This window comes from Sapajus apella, unplaced genomic scaffold (assembly GCF_009761245.1).
Source record: "Sapajus apella isolate SASKATOON/1434 unplaced genomic scaffold, GSC_monkey_1.0 scaffold66, whole genome shotgun sequence".
NCBI lineage: Eukaryota > Metazoa > Chordata > Mammalia > Primates > Cebidae > Sapajus > Sapajus apella.
In genome coordinates, this window is record NW_022437006.1 from 2,544,498 (window position 1) to 2,563,256 (window position 18,759).

Sequence of the window (18,759 nt, forward strand, 5' to 3'; positions counted from 1 at the left end):
AAGATGCCCATTATATGATTAACAAGGAATTCATAGTCTACTCAGAAGATGAACAAATAATAAGCATTAGCAAGCATTGTGGTTATATCAGTGATAAAGCTCAATATACGATATTGTAGGCACATAAAGGGAATATGTAGCCCAACCTGGAGTGAATTTCATGCACATAAATCACTGGTCTCTTCTTGCCCTTTTCTGATACAGCAAACTCCTCTCTTGGAAGCCGCTAAGCATTGAGTGCCTTGTTGAAACACAATAACTTTACACTTGAAAAAATAAGGCACTCAGTAAACATCCCAATTTGTGAAGGATATTCTTTGGATGTTTTGATACTTAGCCTTGTTTGGAGAACCCTAATTTACAGAATTTTATTATTTTAATTATCAAAAATTTTATTTTTATCTTTTAGGAGGTCTGCATTAATATGTTTTAGGAGGTCTGCATTACAATATCACTTTACAATTTCCCTTAACTGATACATGGCTTCATTGCACCTGGTAAGAAATGACTTCAATTACTATTATACAAAATTGCAACGGGATCTTATGCAGACCAAAGGAAAAGAAAAGAATATTGAAAGTCTTTGACCTCTATGTGATATTAAGGGAAGTTATTGCTACATAGAGGTATAGCACTGAGTCTTTTAAATGGTAGGAGAGCCATGGCTTCTGGGGGTCCTGATATTTTAAATTTTTCTTTGTATTTTAAAGCCGTATATTTCTGAGATTATAGCTTTCTTCTTTTTCTTCAATCTTCCTCATTTTTTTTAAAAAAGGAACTGATAAGAAAAAGTATCTCTCTTTTCCTTCATATGTGCTGCAGGATATAGGGACTGCACTGTATTTTCAGGAAAAGAAAAATATTTGAGTTGCTTAATTAGGTGAATCAATACCATAAAATAATTGGATTGTGAAACTGGAAACCTGAAAGTTATACAATGTGTCTTGGTAAACAAATTAATGAAGCATTTGGCTGGATGCATTCATGTAGAAAAATCTTGTCATAAAAGATCCTGGAGATATTTTTATTTAAAGTGACAAAAATTCCTAAGGAGATGAGACTCTCCTAACAGAAAAATCTGTGAACATGTATAACAAGAATATATTAAAGTTTTCTTGTTATAATGTTTTTCAATCCCGTTTTAAAAATCTGTCATGTTTGTGTGTTGGGGAAGGGGGTGTTGGGAGTAGAGAGAGAGAGACTTGGAAAAGCAGAAATTCATCAGCTCTTGGTTATTGAATGGCAAACACAGTAGTTCCACTGTAAAGAGAAGTCAACTGAGATGTCCACCACCACAGGCATTTAATTCCTGGTGGATTAATTTTTGTTGTGAAGTGATAAAAGATGCAACCTTAAGCTTTCAGCATCTAGTATCTGTAGCTCTGCCAGACAGTTGATTGAGTGTTCATCTTAGCCCAGATTAAGCCAGGTCCATGTGACTGTAAGGGGTAAGTGCAGCATTGAACCTAGGGGGCCTCCTTTTTATAAGTTAGACCTTAAAACATACAAACAGCTGATTTTTCTCTAAAAACTATTACCTTGTACTTTCTCTACCTTTTGTTAATAATGTTCACTGCAGAAATGAATTTAAAAAAATCTCTCTGTTTATAAATGTCTATGGCAAAGAATTTTAATAAGTCTTACCAAAACTTTAGAATTATAGAAGTTAAGAAAACCCTGTATTAAATAAAGGTAAACAAGTTTTCTTACTGCAGGAATTTTTTCAAACCTTTAACATGCATCACCAGAGTATAAGATGACAAAGGATAGAATACAGTGCTTTCATATTTTGTTGACTACAGAATTAGTTGCAAAGTTAGGGTGAAATTTTTTTTTGTTCTATAGAGTCTAGTAACTCACCTTCTATTTCCCTTAGAACAAAAAGTGCTTTCTTCTCCTAGCAAGCAATTTAAGTGGATTTGACTAAGGGAGGTTCAGATCGTAAGGTGCAAGGATGTTTGAAGACCCTAATAGCCCTTAGTTACTGTTTCTTTTGGAAGCTCCGTTCCAAATCATTTCAAAATTTTGAAATGTAATCAAATGTCACATTAAATAAAATATTTTTTCTTAAAGTCATTTTAAAGGATTTGCAAAGGTAGCTTTTCTGACACTAATAAGATACAATTTAAAAACAGGTAATGCATTGCAAACTTTGAAAAAAGAAAGGAGCCAATTATGAACAGAATTGGAAATCATTGGAAGTAAAAAAGAAAGAAAGAAAGAAAAAGGGTATCAAAAAAACATACACTGGCAGTGTATATTAAAATATCATTTAGGGAATAAGTTGTTTTTTTTTTTCTCACCATCAGCACTGTTATACAATTTCAGGAGTAAAATGAAAACAAACTGTCATGTGAATGGTGCCTACTAATTGTTTGCTCTATGGCAGCCCTGTCACTGCTTGAACCCAGGAACAAACCTGCTCTAGTTGGGAGGCTGGTATATCTGTGGAAATGCAGCACATCCACCTGTCAAAACAGGAGGCCATTAAGCCCTGCAATCAAAGTACCAGCAACCTCTGCTCTGATTCCAGGATCACCAAGCAATCCTCTGATTATAATTTTCTTTCTATGCAGCTTCCTACAGAGAAAGAATATGATGGTCAGAGAAATGAGTATCTGCCCCACTTGACAATTATATTTCTCACTGTAAATGAAATGAAAACTGGCTTTTCCAGTAGTCCATTGTTTGCTGTTTAAGAGTGAATACGGATTTTCAAGTTTGAACTAGTCTAGGAGACAGACAAAACCAAATTTTGAGTTTGAAAATCTGGTCTGGTATGCCTTTGAAATGTAGTACAATTTTGTGAAACTTCTTAAAGATAACAAGTGGGCCTTATTTTGCATTGCAGTGGCTCAAACACCTTTACATTTAAACCCAAATTCGGGTGAGATCCTGGATAATAAATAACAGACTATTTTTAAGTGGAACCTGAGAAATACAAGCAGATGATAAAGAAATAAATCAATTATATATGTAAAATACTTAGAATTACATTGTTTTACTTAAATCTAAAAACTTTCTGAGGTAAATTAATGTCATCTTCTATAATGAAGAAAGAAGTGATGCTCTGTGAAATTTCTCTGATCTGCCTAAGGCCACACAGGAACTGGAGGGGCTAGAATTGAATCATAGTATCACTGGTTTTGCATTGCATGTCGTACTACAACATCACATAAGTAAAATGATGAAATTATTACTGGTAGAGGGTCTTGACTATCAGTTGTCCAGGTTCTTGGCATTTTGGAAAAGGAATTGGACAAAATACACAAAGCAACAAAAGAACAGAACAATGAAAGAAGCAATAAAAGACACAATGAAACCACAGATTTATTGAAGTGAAAGTACACTGCAAAGTGTGGGAGGAAGCTTGAGCAAGCAGCTCAAGAACACCGGCTGCAAAATCTTCTGAGTTTAAGTACGCTTTAGAGCTTTTCTATTGGTTACACCCTATGTAAATGAAGATGACCTGCAACCAATTGGAGGCTGAACTAAGGTTACATAATATACAAATGAAGACTTGGATTGTGACCAATTGGAGGCTGAAGTGAAGTTATATCCTATGCAAATGAAAACTTGGTCCGTCACCAATTGGTGGCTGATATGAAGGCTCCCTGTCTCCAGTCCCTATTCTCATTCCTTAGAATGACACTGTATAACATGTCTAAGTGGAGAATAGAGAAATAATATGAAAAGAAAGAAAACTGCAGAAAGTCACAAAGCTAGGGCTGGCTGAGAGGAAATTGAAATAATCAGTGAAGAGTTTAGACTATACTAATAAATGGCAATAAATACTGAACACTGATATAAAAATAATGTCCATCTCCATCAAGAAATCAAAAAGTATGCAGTGACTATTTAATGTATGTTGGTTACAAATTGAGTTGAATTGTTTGTATATCTAGTCACACCTGTTGGCATATCTATTCCATTATAAATAATCTTTTACTTGTAAACAATCGGAGACATACTCATATAAAACTACAGAATGTGATTTATAGATAATGGACTTGAAGAGTATGCAGTTATGCAGATCAGAATAATTGCTTAACTTACAAAAAATAAGTTTTAGTAGGTGGTTCTGAATATACCGGTAGAAAACAGTAAGGAATTGCATACATTATCATAGTGAACAGCTAGTCAGGCATGTGTCAATTTTAAGTGTCAGAGGATCAAATATAAAGAACTCTACACCAGCTGGGTCTGTATTGCCATACAATAATTGGAAACTTGGCAAGTAAGTGTTCACACCAATGACAGTGTGATTCCTATTGACTGGAAACACCACTCTGGTAGTTTTAATTAGAGATGTGTCATGTAATTCATTGTTAACCATGATGTGGATGAGCCAGCATTGGTTACAGTTTGAAAAACTGCCTGGACCTTTATTCCATATATGGGAATCTCTTGGCAAGATTTTTTGTGAGCTGAAAATAATGCATATTATGTCTGCTAGTCATTAAGTCATGTCCCATTGTGTTAATGCCATGACTACATGGAAAAACAGATGTGGCAATTAAAAACTAAAAGTGATACCCATTTATTTTTGGCTGGAGAATTGCTACACATAGAAGCATTTTTTTCTTCCTTAGCCAAAAATATGGCAGGAACAGAGTAACTATTATTTTCCCACTGTTTGTGAATAGTTCGTGAATCATGATCCACACTCAACCACCTGCATATTTCTATTTTTGAACCATTTAAAATTATGCTTATATTCATTTACTGAAATTTCTATGAACTCCCCCCCACAAAAAAAAATAAAACAACTAATGTGTACTTCCAATTCTTTTGATGGGGGGAGGCGCATGATTAAGCCAAGTTGGCCAGAAAGCAAAGTCCAGTTAAATGACTAAATAAAATAGCAGCTATAAACAAGCCTTGTACTCAAAGAGAAACTTACAAGTATATAGATAGAAAGTAGAGAATGGCATTCCCATGTCTATCATACATGTATTGTACAACCAACTGGCCATGTCCTTATTTGACAGCAATTGATCAAATTGACAATGGATCTATGTAAATCCACTTTGAAGAAAATGAAAAATATCATATTAACTAGACTTCAGCCTGTTCTAGTTTAAAAATTTTCTACAAGCTAAGTATTTTTAAGTATCTGGTTTTGGCAAATATTTATTCAAGACTTTTCAGGAAACTAAAGAATAAGATACAGTTTCCACTGTCATGAAGTTTACAGTCTAGTAAGGGAGATAACTAACACTATAATATAAACAGCTATACTTAAAAACAAATTGTGTTAAGTATCATATGTGAGGTAGATTAAATTGTTGTGTGAGATTATGGTAATAAAGCTGCAAGAAAACACAGTCCCTTTAAAAACCTCAGCTACCATCTTTGAATAAATTGGCAAGCTGATTCTGAAATTCATATGAAAAGTCAAGGGGCTTAGAATAAAATTCAAGGGGCTTAGCCGAAACAGTATTTAAAAAGAAAAAGAAATGTGAAGGATTTACACTTCTTGATTTTAGAACTTACTACAGTGCTATAGTAATCAAGCCAGTGTGATATTGGTATGAGGAGAAACACATGTATCAATGATATAGAGTTGAGAATCCAGAAATATACCACCACATTTGTGCTCAACTGATTTTGAAAGGGATGACAAAACAATTCAGTGGGAAAGAAAAGTTGATGAAAAATTGTGCTGAAATAACTGGAAAGTCACATTAAGAATAAAGAAAAGAAGTTGGAACTATATTTTTATTTTTTATTTTTAAAAATTTTCTGTAAGTTATTGGGATACAGGTGGTATCTGGTTGTAAGAGTAAATTCTTTAGTGGTGATTTTTGAGATTTTGGTGCACTTATCACCTGAGCAGCATACACTGTACCTTATTTGTAGTCTTTTATCCCTCACCCCTCTACCACTCTTCCCTCCAAGTCCCCAGAGTCCATTATATCATTCCTATGCCTTTGCATCCTCATAACTTAGCTCCCACGTATCAGTGAGAATATACTGTTTGGTTTTCCATTCCTGAGTTACTTCACTTAAAATAGTAGTCTTCAGTTTCATCTAGTTCCCTGAAAATGCTATTAATTCATTCCTTTTTACGGCTATGTAGTATTCCATCATATACATATACTATAATTTCTTTATACACTCATTGATTGATGGGCATTTGGGTTAGTTACATGATTTTGCAATTGTAAATTGTGCTGCTATAAATGTGCATGTGCAAGTATCTTTTTTGAGTACCCAGTAGTGGGATTGCTGGATCAAATGGTAGTTCTACTTTTAGTTCTTTAAGGGATCTCCACACTGTTTTCCACAGTGGCTTTACTAGGTTACATTCCCACCAGCAGTGTAGAAATGTTTCCTGTTCACTGCATCCGTGCCTACAGCTACTGTTGTTTGATTGTGGCCATTCTTGCAGGAGTGAGGTGGTATCGAATTGTGGTTTTGATTTGCATTTCCCTGATCATTAGTGTGACATTTTTTTCATGGGTGTGTTTATTAGCCATTTATATATCTTCTTTTTTTTTTGAGATGGAGTCTCTCTCTGTCACCCAGGCTGGAGTACAGTGGCACAATCCCCTCCACCTCTTGGGTTCAAGCAATTATCTTGCCCCAGCCTCCCAAGTACCTGGGACTACAGGTGCATGCCACCATGCTCAGCTAATTTTTTGTATGTTTAGTAGAGACAGGGTTTCACCATGTTGGTCAGCATGGTCTCAATCTCTTGACCTAGTGATCCGTCAGCCTTGGCTTACCAAAGTGCTGGAATTACAGGCATGAGCCACTGCTCCCGGCTAATATCTTCTTTTGAGAATTGTGTATTCATGTCCTTAGCCTACTTTTTGATGGAATTGTTTGTTTTTATCCTACTGATATGTTTGTGTTCATTGTAGATTCTAGATATTAGTCCTTTGACAGATGCATATATTATGAAGATTTTCTCCCACTCTGTATTGTCTGTTTATTCTGCTGACTGTTACTTTTGCCATGTAAAAGCTCTTTAGTTTAATTAGGTCCCAGCTATTTATTTTTGTTTTTATTGCATTTGCTTTTGGGTTCTTGGTCATAAAATTCTTGCCTAAGCCAGTGTCTAGAAGGGTTTTTCTAATGTTACCTTATAAAATTTTTATAATTTCAGATCTCATATTTAAGTCCTTAATCCATCTTGAGTTGATTGTTGTATAAGCTGAGAGATAGGGATCCAGTTTCATTCTCCTATATGTGACTAGTCAATTGTCCCAGTACCATTTGTTGAAAAGGGTGTCTTTCTCCACTTTATGTTTTTGTTTGCTTTGTCTGAGATCAATTGGCTGTAAGAATTTAGGTTTATTTTTGTATTACCTATTCCGTTACGTTGGTCTATGTACCTATTTTTATACAAGTACCATGCTGTTTTGGTGACTGTGGCCTTATAGTTTGAAGTCGGGTAGTGTGATACCTCCAGATTTGTTCTTTTTGCTTAGCCTTCCTTTGGCTATGCGGGCTCGTTTTTGGTTCCATATGAATTTTATAATTGTTTTTTCTAACTCTGTGAAAAAATTCTAACTCTCTTTGATAGGGATTCTGTTGAATTTGCAGATTGCTTTTGGCAGTAAGGTCATTCTGACAATATTGAGTCTACCCATCCATGAGCATGAATGTGTTTTCGTTTATTTGTGTCTTCGATGATTTCTTTCACCAATGTTTTGCAGTTTTCCTTGTAGAGGTATTTCGACTCCTTTGTGAGGTATATTGATTTGTGTACATTAATCTTGTATCCAGAAACTTTGCTGAATTATTTTATCAGTTCTAGGAGCTTTCTGAAGGTGTCCTTAGGATTTTCAAGGTAAACAATCATAATGTCAGCAAAAGGTGACAGTTTGACTTCCTCTTTACCGATTTGGGTGCTCTTTTTTTCTTTCTCTTGTCTCATTTCTCTGGCTAGAACTTCCAGTACTATGTTGAAGAGGAGTGGTGGGAGTGGGCATCCTTGTCTTGTTCCAGTTTTCAGAGGGAATGCTTTCAACTTTTCCCCATTCAGTATTGTCTTGACTGTGGGTTTGTCATAGATGGCTTTAATACATTGATGTATGTCCCTCGTATGCTGATTTTGCTGAGAGTTTTAATCATAAAGGGATGCTGCATTTTGTTGAATGCTTTTTCTGCACATATGGAGATAATCATATTATTTTTATTTTTAATTCTGTGTATGTGGTGTGTCACATTTATTAATTTGCATATGCTAAACCATACCTGCATCCCTGGTATGAAACCCACTTGATCATGGTGGATTATCTTTTTGATATGTTGTTGGATTCAGTTAGCTAGTATTTTGTTAAGGACTTTAGCATCTGTGTTCATCAAGGATATTGGTCTTTAGTTTTCTTTTTTGGTTATGTCCTTTCCTGTTTTTGGTATTACAGTGATGCTGGCTTCATAGAATGAATTGGGGAGGATTCCTTCTTTATCTTGTGGAATAGTGTCGAAAGGATTGATACCAATTCTTCTTTGAATGTCTGATAGAATTCTGCTGTGAATCTGTCTAGTCCTAGACTTTTTTTGTTAATTTTTAAATTACCATTACAATCTCACTGCTTGTTACTTTTAGTCTGTTCAGGTTACCTAATTATTTCTGATTTAAGTTAGGAGGATTGTATATTTACAGGAATTTATTCATATCTTCAAGGTGTTCTGGTTTATGTGCATAAAGGTGTTCATAGTAGCCTTGAATGATCTTTTGTATTTCAGTGTTGTCAGTTGTAATATCTTCTGCTTTGTTTCTTAGTGAGGTTATTTGGATTTTCTCTCTTCTTTTCTCAGTTAATCTTGCTAATGTTTCTTTTCAAAGAAACAGCTTTTTGTTTCATTTATCTTTTGTATTTTTTTGTTTGTTTATTTTAATTTCATTTATTTCTGCTCTGATCTTGGTTATTTCCTTTCTTCTGCTGGGCTTGGGTTTGGTTTGTTCTTGTTTCTCTAATTCCCTGAGGTGGGACCTTAGATTGTCTGTGCTCTTTCAGACTTTTTGATGTAGGCATTTAGGGTTATGAACTTTTCTCTTAGTGGTTTTGATAGGTTGTGCCATTATTGTCATTCAGTTCAAATAATTTTATAATTTACGTATTGATTTCATTTTTGACCCAGTAGTCATTCAGGAACGGATTATTTAACTTCCATGTATTTGCATGGTTTTGAATGTTCCTTTTGGAGTTGATTTCCAGTTTTATTACACTGTGGTCAGAAGAGTGCCTTATATAATTTCAATTCTTTTAAATTTGTTGAGACTCATTTTATGGCCTATCACATGTTCTGTCTTGCAGAAAGTTCCATGCATTGTTGAATTGAATGTGTATTCTGCACTTGTTGGATGAAATGTTCTGTACATATCTCTGAAGTCCATTTGCTCAAAGGTATAGTTAAAGCCATTATTCCTTTGTTGATTTCCTGTCTTGATGGCCTGTCTGGTGCTGTCAGTAGAGTACTGAAGTTCCCCAGTATTATTGTGTTGCTGTCTATATCATTTCTTAGGTCTATTATAAATTTGGGACCTCCAGCGTTGGGTACATATATGTTTAGGATTGTGATGTTTTCCTGTTGGAAAAGGCCTTTTACCATTACATAATGTCACTTTTTGTCTCTTTTATCCACTATTGCTCTAAAGTTTGTTTTGTTTGATATAAGAATAGCTACCTCTGCTCACTTTTGGTGTCCATTTGCATGAAATGCCTTCTTTCATCCTTTTGCTTTATGTCCTGTGTGTTAGGTGAGTCTCTTAAAGGCAGCAGATAGTTGGTTGGTGAGTTCTTATCCATTCAGTGGTTTTGTATCTTTTAAGTGCAGCATTTAGATCATTTACATTAAATGTTAGTATTGAAATGTGACGTACTGTTCGATTTATCATGCTTTTTGTTGCCTGTGTACTTTGTTTTTGTTTTTTTGCTTTTTAACTTGTATTTTTGTTTAATAGGTGCTGTCTGATTTATAGGTTCTGTTTTGATGTGTTTCCAGGATTTGTTCTAAGATATAGAGCTCCTTTTAGCAGTTCTTGCAGTGGTGGCTTAGTAATGGAGAATTCTCTCAGGCTTTGTTTGTCTGAAAATGACTGTATCTTTTCTCCATATATGATGCTTAGTGTTGCTGGATACAAAATTCCTGACTGATAATTGTTTTGTTTGAAGAGGCTGAAGATAGAGCCCCAGTCACTTTTAGCATGTAGGGTTTATGCTGATAAATCTGCTGTTAATCTGATAGGTTTTCCTGTATAGGTTACATAGTGCTTCGCTTTCACAGCTCTTAAGATTCTTTCCATCATCTTAATTTTAGATAACCTGATGACAATGGGCCTAGGTGAAGATCTTTTTATGATGAATTTCCTGGGTCTTCTTTGTGCTTCTTGTATTTGTGTGTCTAGGTTTCTAGCAAGGCTGGGGAAGTTTTCCTCAAATGTTTTCCCTGATATATTTTCCAAACTTTTAGAATTGTCTTCTTCCTCAGGAACATCAATTATTCTTAGGTTTGGTCATTTAACATAATCTCAGACTTCTTGGATTCTTTGTTTGTATTTTCTTATCTTTTTTCTTTGTTTTTTTGGATTTGGTTAATTTGAAAACCTTGTTTTTGAGCTCTGAATTTTTTTCTTCTACTTATTCAATTCTATTGCTTAGACTTTCCAGAGCATTTTGCATTTCTAAAAGTATGTCCAAAGTTTCCTGACTTTTTGAGTGTTTTTTTCTTTAAGCTATCTATTTACTGGGATATTTCTCCCTTCACTTCTTATATTGTTTTTCTGATTTTCTTGCATTGAGCTTCGCCTTTATCTGGTGCCTTCCTGATTAGCTTAATAACTAACCTCCTGAATTATTTTTTCAGGTAAATTAGGGATTTTTTCTTGGTTTGGATCCATTGCTGGTGAACTAGTGTGATTTTGGGGGGTGTTGAAGATCACTGTTTTGTCTATTACCAGAGTTGGTTTTCTTCTCATTTGGGTAGGCTCTGTCAGAGGAAAGGTCTAGGACTGAAGTCTGTTATTCAGATTTTTTGTTGTCCCATGGGGTGTTCCCTTGATGGAAAACTCTTCCCCTTTTCTTGTGGACATGGCTTCTGGTGAGCCATCCTGCAGTGATTGTTGTCTCTCTTCTGGGTCTAGGCACCTAACAAGCCTATGTGGCTCCAGGCTGACACTGGGGGTTGTCTGCACAATCTTCTATTGTGAGCCATCTATGAGTCTCTCAGCCATGGATACCAACACCTGTTCTGGTGGATGTGGCAGAGGATACCATGGCATGCGGGTTCTCAGGTTTGGTGGTTTAATGCTCTATTAAAAAAATTTACTTTAATTTCTGGGATACATGTACTGAATGTGCCAGTTTTTTACATAGGTGTACATGTGCTATGGTGGTTTGCTACATCCATCACCCCATCACCTGTCATCTAGGTTTTAAGACCTGCATGTAATAGGTATTTGTTCTAATGTTCTCCCTCCCCTTTCAACCAACTGCCAACAGGCCCCAGTGTAAGATGTTTCCCTCTGTGTCCATGTATTCTCATTGTTCAACTCCCAGTTATGAGTGAGAATATGCGGTGTTTGGTTTTCTGTTCCAGTATTAGTTGCAGCTTCATCCATGTCCCTGCAAAGGATGTGAACTCATTCTATTTTATGGCTAAATAGTATTCCATGGTGTATATGTGCCACATTATTTTTGATGGGCATTTGGGTTGGTTTCAAGTCTTTGCTATTGTAAATAGTGCTAAAATAAACATACATGTGCATATGTCTTTATAGCAGAATGATTTATTATCATTTGGGTATGTACCCAGTAATGGGATTGTTGGGTCAAATGATATTTGTGGTTCTAGATCCTTGAGGAATCATCACACTGTCTTCCACAATGATTGAACTAATTTGCACTCCCACCAACAGTGTAAAGTGTTCCTATTTCTCTACAGTCTCACCAGCATCTATTGTTTCTTGACCTTTTCATATTCGCCATTCTGACTGGTGGGAGATAGTATCTCCTTGTGGTTTTGATTTGCATTTCTTTAATGACCAGTGATGATTAGCTTTTTTTTTTCATATGTTTGTTGATCACATAAATTTCTTTTTTTTTCTTTTATTATTATTATTACACTTTAAGTTTGGGAGTAAATGTACAGAGCATGCAGGTTTGTTACATAGGTATACATGTGCCATGGTGGTTTGCTACATCCATCACCCCATCACCTACATTAGGTATTTCTCTTAATGCTATCCCTCCCCTGACCCCCAACCCCTGCTATCCCTCCTCTAGACCCCGACAGGCCCCAGTGCGTGATGTTCCCCTCCCTGTGTCCATGTGTTCTCATTGTTCTACACCCACTTATGAGTGAGAATATGTGGTATTTGGTTTTCTGTTCTTGTGTCAGTTAGCTGCAAATGATGGCTTCCAGCTTTATCCATGTCCATGCAAAGGGCATGAACTCATCCTTTCTTGTGGCTGCATAGTATCCCATAGTGTATATGTGCAATATTTTCTTTATCCAGTCTGTCCTTGATGGGCATTTGGGTTGGTTCCAAATCTTTGCTATTGTAAACAGTGCTAAAATAAACATACAAGTGCATATGTCTTTATAATAGAATGATTTATAATCCTTTGGGTATATACCCAGTAGTGGGATTGCTGAGTTAAATGGTATTTCTATTTCTAGAGCCTTGAGGAATTGCTTCACTGTCTTCCACAATGGTTGAACTAGTTTACACTCCCACCAACAGTGTAAAAGCATTCCTATTTCTCCACATCCTCTCCAGCATCTGTTGTCTCCAAATTTTTTAATGATTGCCATTCTAACTGGCATGGTATCTCAAAATGGTTTTGATTTGCATTTCTCTAATGACCAGTGATAATGAGCATTTTTTCATATGTTTGTTGGCTGCATAAATGTCTTCTTTTGAAAAGTACCTGTTCATATACTTCATCGACTTTTTGATGGGGTTGTTTTATTTTTCTTGTAAATTTGTTTTAGTTCTTTGTAGATTCTGGATATTAGCCCTTTGTCAGATGGGTAGATTGCAAAGATTTTTCCCATTCTGTTGGTTGCCAGTTCACTCTAATGATTACTTCTTTTGCTGTGCAGAAGCTTTTAAGTTTAATTAGATCCCATTTGTCAATTTTGGCTTTTGTTGCCATTGCTTTTGGTGTTTTAGTCATGAAGTCCTTGCCCATGCCTGTGTCCTGAATGATATCACCTAGATTTTCTTCTAGGATTTTTATGGTGTTAGAATTTATGTTTAAATCTTTAATCCATCAGGAGTTAATTTTTGTATAAGGTTTAAGGAAGGGAATCAGTTTCAGCTTTCTGCATATGGTTAGCCAGTTTTCCCAATACCATTTATTTAATAAGGAATCCTTTCCCCGTTGCTTGTTTTTGTCAGGTTTGTCAAAGATCAGATGGCTATAGGTGTGTAGCATTATCTAAGACCTCTGTTCCTTTCCATTGGTCTTTATCTCTCTAGTGGTACCAGTTCTATGCTGATTTGGTTACTGTAGCCTTGACTTCAAACTGTTTTGACATCAGGTTTTGAGAAATATCTGTTCATATCCTCTGCCCACTTTTTCATGAGGTTGTTTTCTTTTACATGTAAATTTGTTTAAGTTTCTAGCGGGTTCGGGATATTAAGTCTTTGCCAAATGAATAGTTTGCAAAACTTTTCTCCCATTCTGTAGGTTGACTGTTCATTCTGCTGACAGTTTCTTTTGCTAAGAAGCAGCTCATTAGTTTATTTAAATCCTACTTGTCTATTTTGGCTTTGCTGCAATTGCTTTTGGTGTTTTAGTCATAAAGTCTCTGCCTATGCCTATGTCCTGAATGGTATTGCCTAGGTTTTATTCTAGAGTTTTTATGGTTTTAGATCTTACCTTTAATTCTTTAATCCACTTTGAGTTAATTATTGTATAAGGTATAAGGAAGGGTCCAGTTTCTGTTTTCTGCATATGGCTAACTAATTTTATCAGCACCATTGATATTAAATGGGCAATCCCTTCCCCATTTCTTGTTTTTGTCAGGTTTGTCAAAGATCAAATGGTTGTAGATGTGTGGTGTTATTACTGAGGTCTCTGTCCTGTTCCATTGGCCTATATATCTATTTTGTTATATGGGCTCTTTTTTGTTTCCATATGTAATTTAAAGTAGTTTTTTTTTTTTTTTTTTTTTTTTAGTTCTGTGAAGAAAATCATTGGTAGCTTGATGGGAATAGCATTGAATCTCTAAATTACTTTGGGAAGTATGGCCATTTTCATGATATTGATGCTTCCTATCCATGAGGATGGAATGCTTTTCCATTTGTTAGTGTTCTCTCTTATTTCCTTGAGCAGTGTTTGTAGTTGTCCTTGAAGAGGTCCTTCATGTCCCTTATAAATTGTATTCCTGGGTATTATATTTTCTTTGTAGCAATTGTTTATGAGAGTCCACTCATGATTTGGCTCTCTGCTAGTCTATTATTGGTGTATAAGAATGCTTGTGATTTTTGCACATTGAATTTGTATATTGAAATTTTGCTGAAGTTGTTAATCAGCTTAAAGAGTTTTTGGGCTGAGACAATGGGGTTTTCTAAATATACAATCATGTCAGCTGCAAACAGAGATAATTTGAATTCCTCTCTTCCTATTTGAATATGCTTTTTTCTTTCTCTTGCATGATTGCTCTGGCCAGAACTTTCAATACTATGTTAAATAGGATTAGTGAGAGAAGGCAGAAATAATGAAGTTTTTTGAAACCAGTAAGAATAAAGAGACAACATACCAGAATCTCTGAGACACAGCTAAAGCAGTGTTTAGAGGAAAATTTATAGCACAAAATGGCCATATCAGAAAGTGGCAAAAATCTAAAATTGACACCCAAACATCACAATTAAAATAACTGTAATATTAGACTGATCAACTAGACAGAAAATTAACATGGATATTCAGGACTTGAACTCAGCTCTGGACTAAGCTGACTTAAATGACATCTACAGAACTCTCAACTCCAAATCAGAACATACATTCTTCTCAGCACATTGCACTTATTCTAAAAAATTGACTACGTAATTGGAAATAAAACACTCCTCAGAAAATGCAAAAAAATAGAAATCATAACAAACAGTCTCTCAGACCACAGTGCAATCAAATTAGAACTCTGGATTAAGAAACTCACTGAAAACCGCACAACTACATGGAAACTGAACAACCTGCTCCTGAATGACTACTGGTTAAAAAACGAAATTGAGGCAGAAATAAATTCTTTGAAACCAATGAGAACAAAGACACAACATACCACAATCTCTGGGACACACCTAAAGCGGTGTTTAGAGGGAAATTTATAGCACTAAATGCCCACAGGAGAAAGTGGAAAAGTTCTGAAATTGACACTCTAATATCACAATTAAAAGAACTAGAGAAGTAAGAGCAAACAAATTCAAAAGCTAGCAGAAGACATGCAATTACTAAGCTCAGAGCAGAACTGAAGGATACAGAGACACAAATAACCTTTCAAAAAATTCAGTGAATCCAGGAGGTGGTTTTTTGAAATGATTAACAAAATAGATTGACTCTATTAGCCAGACTAATAGAGAAGAGAAGAGAGAAGAATCAAATAGACACAATAAAAAATGATAAAGGAGATATCAACACTAATCCCACAAAAATACAAACTACCATCAAAGAATACTATAAACACCTCTATGCAAATAAACTAGAAAAATCTAGAGGAAATGGATAAATTCCTGGACACACGTATTCTCCCAATACTAAACCAGGAAGAAGCCAAATCCTTGAATAGACCAATAACAAGTTCTGAAATTGAGGCAGTAATTAATAATTTACCAACCAAAAAAAGCCCAGGACCGGACAGATTCTCAGCTGAATTTTACCAGACATACAAAGAGGAGCTGGTACCATTCCTTCTGAAACTATTCCAAACAATAGAAAAAGAGGGACATCTTACTAACTCATTTTATGAGGCCTGCATTATTTTTATTCCAAAATCTGGCAGTGACACAACAAAAAAAGAAAATTTCAGGCCAATATCCCTGACAAACATCAGTGTAAAACTCCTCAATAAAATACTAGCAAACTGAATCCAGCAGCACATTAAGAAGCTTATCCACCACGATCAAGTTGGCATCATCCCTGGGATGCAAGACTGGTTCACCATATGCAAATCAATAAACATAATCCATTACATAAACAGAACCAATAACAAAACCACGATTATATCAATAGATGCAGAAAAGGCCTTTGATGAAATGCAACAGTCCTTCATGCTAAAACCTCTCGATAAACTACATAATGATGGAACATATCCCAAAATAATAACAGCTATTTGTGACAGACCCATAACCAATATCATACTGAATAGGCAAAAGCTGGAAACATTCCCTTTCAATGTCTTTTTAATGCTGATTGGCCTCCTCCCAGGAGGTGGCACTTTTCAGAAAGTATCAGCTGTCCTGGTGCGGAGAGGGATTGATTGTCTGTGGATGGGGCTCTAGAACACCTAAGATTTAGTGCCCTTTGTTTTCTGCTACCAGGGTGGATAGGGACAGATCATCAGATTGGGGTTGGGCTAGGTGTGTCCTAGCTCACACTCTCCTTGGGTGGAGAATCTGGCTGCTGTGGGGAATGGGGGTGAGATTCCCAGGTCACTGGAGTTGTGTACCTAGCAGGATTATGGCTGCCTCTGCTGAGTTATGCAGGTTGTCAGGGATGTGGGGCAAAGCCCGCAGTCACAGCCCTCACACAGCTCCCATGAAAACTGAAGGGCTGGTCTCGCTCCCACCTTGCCTCCCGCAACATCCCTGAGTCTATTTCTAGGTGGAGGGCGAGATGGGTTTGAAAACTTATCCCAGGCTTTCCACTTCCCAGCTGTAAAAGAAAAGAGCTTTAGTTTTTCCTCCTGCCTGTGAAGTCTGCACATCAGATTCACGCCCTCCCCAAATTCTGGCCAGAAGGCTTCTTGTCCCATTCAAATTGTTACCAAGTTCAACTAGAGAATTCTTTCTCTCTGTGGAGTTTTACACCCTGCTCCTCTGGCCACATTCCTGATGGATCTCTGTGTTGCCAGGCAGGATTAGGCTGCTTAGGGACACAGTGAGCTCCCAGGGCCTCTTCACTGCTCCACCCGTGTATTTCACTCGGCTTGGCTCTCTAATTTGACTCAGCTGCAGGTAAAGTCAGGCACTTCTTTCACAAATGGACCTTCAGCTTCTGCAGTGGGGGTGTGTGTTTGTGAGAGGAGGGTCTCCCTTTTCCACTTCCACAGTTGGGGCACTCACGGTATTTGGGGTATCTCTTAGGTCCTGCAGGAGCTGTCCACTTTCTTCAGAGGGTTTATGGATCTTCTCAAGATTGCTGGTTTGTTCTTGCAGTCCATCTGGAGCTAAAATTCACAATTTTAGTTCTGCATGCTGCTCTGTCTGGAGCTGCAATGTAGCCCTGCCTCCCGTCCATCATGATCCCTCAAGCCTCCCCGCATGGAATTATACTTTATATCATACACAAAATTAATTCAAAATGAGTCAAAGACCTAAATTTAGGAGCTAGAATTATTACAATTTTAGAAAAAAAAGGTATTAATCTCCATGAACTTGGGTTAGGCAATATTTTTTAAGATATGACACCAAACATGAAAGCAAATAAAAAAATGAGATAAATTGGACACCATGGAAATTAACATCTTTGTGCTACAAAGGATACCATCAAGAAAATGAAATGACTATCCACAGGATGGAGGACTAGAAGAAAATTTTGGCAAATCCTATCTCTGACAAGGAATGTTTACAACTTAAGAAGAAAAGACATAGAAGCCAAATTTTAAAAGGGCAAAGGGTCTCTGTAGAAATGTCTCCAAAGAATGTATGCCAGTGTCCAATGAACACAGGAAAAGATGATCAACAACATTAGTCATCAGAAAAATGCAAATAAAAGCTACAAGATATTACTTCACACCACTATGATGTTGGCAGTCAAAAAGACAGATAATAGGAGTTGACAAGGATATGGCGATGTTGGAACCATTATACCCTACTAGCAAGAATATAAAATGGTGGTACTTCTCTAAAAAACAATCTGACAGTTTCTCAAAAGGTTAAACACAGAATTACCATATGACTCAGTATTTTCATTTCTAGGTATCCAACAGAAATAAAAACCTATGTCTACACAAAAACTTGTACATAAATATTCATAGCAGCATTATGCAAAACAACCAAATATCTATCAGTTAATTAAAGAAATAAACAAAATGTGGGATGTCTATACCATGGGATGTTATTGGGCAATAAAAATAATAATAAAGGGACATCCAGTTTCTGTTTCCAGATGAATGGAAACAAAAAGTTGCCACTCTGTTTTAACAACAAGTAAAAACTTGGGAAAAAAAACCCTGAAAAAATCAACTCTGCTTAAATCCATAAGAGAAGACAGGTGGCAACCAAACCACTGTGCCCAAAATTCAGGCAGGATTACTAATGTATCAGCACCTTCAGGAATGAATGAACGTGTGGATCATCCTGTTATGCACAGAACCACATCAAATGAGGCTCTTGCAGACAGCAAAGGGAATGTGGAATAGGTAGCAGAAGGGTGTAGTTAGAAATGCCAACTCTGACTATATGATCACTTACAGAAATAAGGGCTGTCATATGTATTAGCATTTCTTTCTTATTTTTTATGAAAATGTTTGTATATATTTTTTCTTCTTATGCTTATCATCTAACATAAGACATAGTAATAATGATTTACTTTATATGTGCATCTATATACATATGTGTAAATATATACACACATATAT

At 36.1% G+C, this 18,759-nt stretch overlaps 1 long non-coding RNA gene across 1 annotated transcript in view; it reads right to left on the reverse strand.

Moving 5' to 3' along the window:
• Positions 1-5,989: 5,989 nt before the first annotated feature.
• Positions 5,990-18,759, reverse strand: part of LOC116530285 — a 17,440-nt gene continuing 4,670 nt past the window's right edge. Inside the window, exons 2-3 of the long non-coding RNA XR_004259923.1 lie at positions 15,142-15,148; positions 5,990-6,064 (exon numbers count right to left, since the gene is read on the reverse strand). This is a non-coding gene — a long non-coding RNA (uncharacterized LOC116530285). The remainder of the gene's footprint in view (positions 6,065-15,141; positions 15,149-18,759) is intronic.